The sequence below is a fragment of the Drosophila miranda genome (genome assembly GCF_003369915.1).
Source record: "Drosophila miranda strain MSH22 chromosome Y unlocalized genomic scaffold, D.miranda_PacBio2.1 Contig_Y1_pilon, whole genome shotgun sequence".
NCBI lineage: Eukaryota > Metazoa > Arthropoda > Insecta > Diptera > Drosophilidae > Drosophila > Drosophila miranda.
In genome coordinates, this window is record NW_022881603.1 from 21293556 (window position 1) to 21296253 (window position 2698).

The 2698-nt window shown below is 34.3% G+C and overlaps 1 long non-coding RNA gene across 1 annotated transcript; it reads left to right on the forward strand.

Annotated features, from left to right (window-relative positions):
• The first annotated feature begins 430 nt into the window (after nucleotides 1-430).
• Nucleotides 431-1801, forward strand: LOC117191310. The gene is made up of 4 exons (XR_004474003.1): nucleotides 431-724; nucleotides 887-1435; nucleotides 1505-1723; nucleotides 1791-1801. It is a non-coding gene; the product is annotated as an uncharacterized LOC117191310 (long non-coding RNA).
• Nucleotides 1802-2698: the final 897 nt, after the last annotated feature.

Genomic DNA, 2698 nt, shown 5'->3' on the forward strand with positions numbered 1-2698 from the left:
TGATAATACATACTGCCTTGCTACATATGTTTGTACAGTGGCTCACAGCTTAAATGAACAAAAGCACGTTAAAAATTTAAAATTTTCATAACTTCTAAACCATTAAACTTACCAATGAAAATCAAATGACAAGCAAAACGAACTTCTTATATTTTTTAACATTTTTCTAAGACGTTTTAAATAATAAATAACAAAAATACTGCCTTTTTCCACCCCACAGCTTATTTTGTTCAAAGAGAATTTGAACTAAATAGGCTGTGGGGGTGTTTTCTAGTGCGCATTTTGTTTTTTTCCTTTTTGCGGGGTAACGGAGAAGAATATCGAATTATTTTTTTTTGGTTGGTAAGATAAGTAAAATCTTAACAGAATTGTATTAAAATTTTTTTTATGGGATTGCTCAATTGATTTTTACAGGGGTTTGAAGTTTGAAAAGTGCTCTGGTTCATTTAAGCTGTGAGGCACTATATGTATGTATGTATATACTTCAGCGGTCGGCACGCACACATTACATTGCGTTTGTGTGCGTTGACAGAAGTCAAACTAAAACAAAAAGTATATACAATAATATTATTGTGTTGCTGCCGACCACTGTTACAAACGCGTTGTGCCGGGTCGCAGTTTGACATGATCGTTCATGTTCTATTACGTGATCCGGTGTTTCTTGCGAATCATGCCCGCTTTAAGTCCGTTTGCGAGACTTTGGTCGTCGCTCGGTTTTTGACCGGTAAATGCTCGTTTCGAAGTCCGTCTGCGAGCATTGGCCGTGCCGTCCCCTGATGTACATACATACATATGTACATATGTAGGTGTACATGAATGTATGCGCATGCGAGCAGACAAGAAATGCACACAGACTGATGTATTATTTTTCTATTCAATTAATTAGGAAAACAAAAGGTGAAGCGGAGATTGAAATAAATTATGACTCTGTCAAACGCACTTTGCAAAGAAAAAGACAGCCTTTCTTGCCAAAGCCTCCATCTTCTGCAGAGAATGTTCTGGAAGCTTTTCAAGACGAAAATATTATGAACCGTTTTGGAATAGCCAAGGGAAATACTGCAAATCAGTTCTATAAAAAAGTGTACGCATCGAGCTATATAGACTCGATCATTTGCTGCCTTAAAGGAGCATCCTTTATATCAGATTACGAAAAGGCAATGCGTAACGCGTTAAAAGGTCTGCATCCCAACATGAATTTTTACGCCTGTTGGTTTCATTTTACTCAAGCATGCAAGAAAAATCGAGTGGTTTTGAAAAAACGCTGAAATGCAATAAGAAAGCTTACATGCTATTTATGAAATTTTTGCACTTGCCGCTTTTACCAGAAAGCAAAATTGTCGAAGCATTTAACCTTCTAAAAGGCGAAGCAATAAACTTAAATAAGAAGCTGTTTTCTCCATTTTTAAAATATTTTAATAGACAGTGGCTTAAAAAGGTATATTTTATTTATTGTTTAATAATTGAGTTGTATTTTACTTATTAATTTTTAACCCTAATTTTATAGGAGGGACCAAAAAGCATATCCGTGTTTAAGAGGTCAACTAGAACCACAAGCTCAGTAGAAGCTTATAATTTGAATTTGGGAAATAAAATTCGAGCAAATGGGCACTTTTTTAAATTTGTTCAATGTCTTATTGATGCAGAAAATGAAAAAAGTCGCGAGTTTGCTTTACTCTTTCAAAATGGTGGTAATGGAAATCAGACACAGAAGAAGAAATTACGTGTAAGTTGAATAAATTTTAAGTTAATCGTTCAAAATAATATGTTAGCTTAATTATTTTTGTTCTCAGGATCGCTCAAATAAAATAAGTGAAATAGATATACAGAGATTTCTGACATGCACTGTTTCCTTAGCTGACCGCTTTTCAAAGCAGGATTTCTTTGAAGGGGTGGACAATGAAAGCAATTTAACTGGAATGTCTTCTGATATGAAATCTTCCACATCGTCACTTTCATCGAATGCTTCTCATTCAAGTCAGTCATCTGATAAATCATTGGTTCAAATGAATCCATGCAATGTGTGCCTATGTAACCCAAAGTCTGTGTTGTTGCGCCCGTGCAATCACGTAAACATTTGTGGTACATGTTGGGATCAAATTGTGGCCCACAACCAAGCAAAAAACGACTTGGAAGAAAATGAAAATATAAAGCCAAAATGTCCAAGATGCAATGTTTTTATTTACAATTAACTTGTGTAAGTTAAGAACGACAAAATTTAAGAAAACTTCTATTATGATTTCTGTGTATTTGGACTATTGCACATTTTTTAATTTCAATAAAATCATGTTATAAAATGAAATGCTGTCAAAAAAATATAAGTGTATTTTACATGCGAAATTAGTTAATTATTTTCTGGCGGACTTAAGTCGTTTCGAAACGACATATCTCCGCCGTGTCAAAACGACATATCTCCGCGCGGAGATATGACGTTTTGAAACGACATATCTCCGCCGTTCCACAAACGACATATCTCCGCGCGGAGTTATGACCTTTTGAGACGGAGATATTTTTTATTTATTTATTTATTAAATTAACAAATTATCTGTTAATAATGGTACTTAGTTACTAAAGGCAGAAAAAGATAAGTTAAAAGTTAGCTAAATTTAAATGATTATAAATATTGCATGCAATTAGTTTAAGAGACAGTTCAGGGGATAGGGTTAGACAGAGGGAGTTATAATTATGGCATAAAACCCTA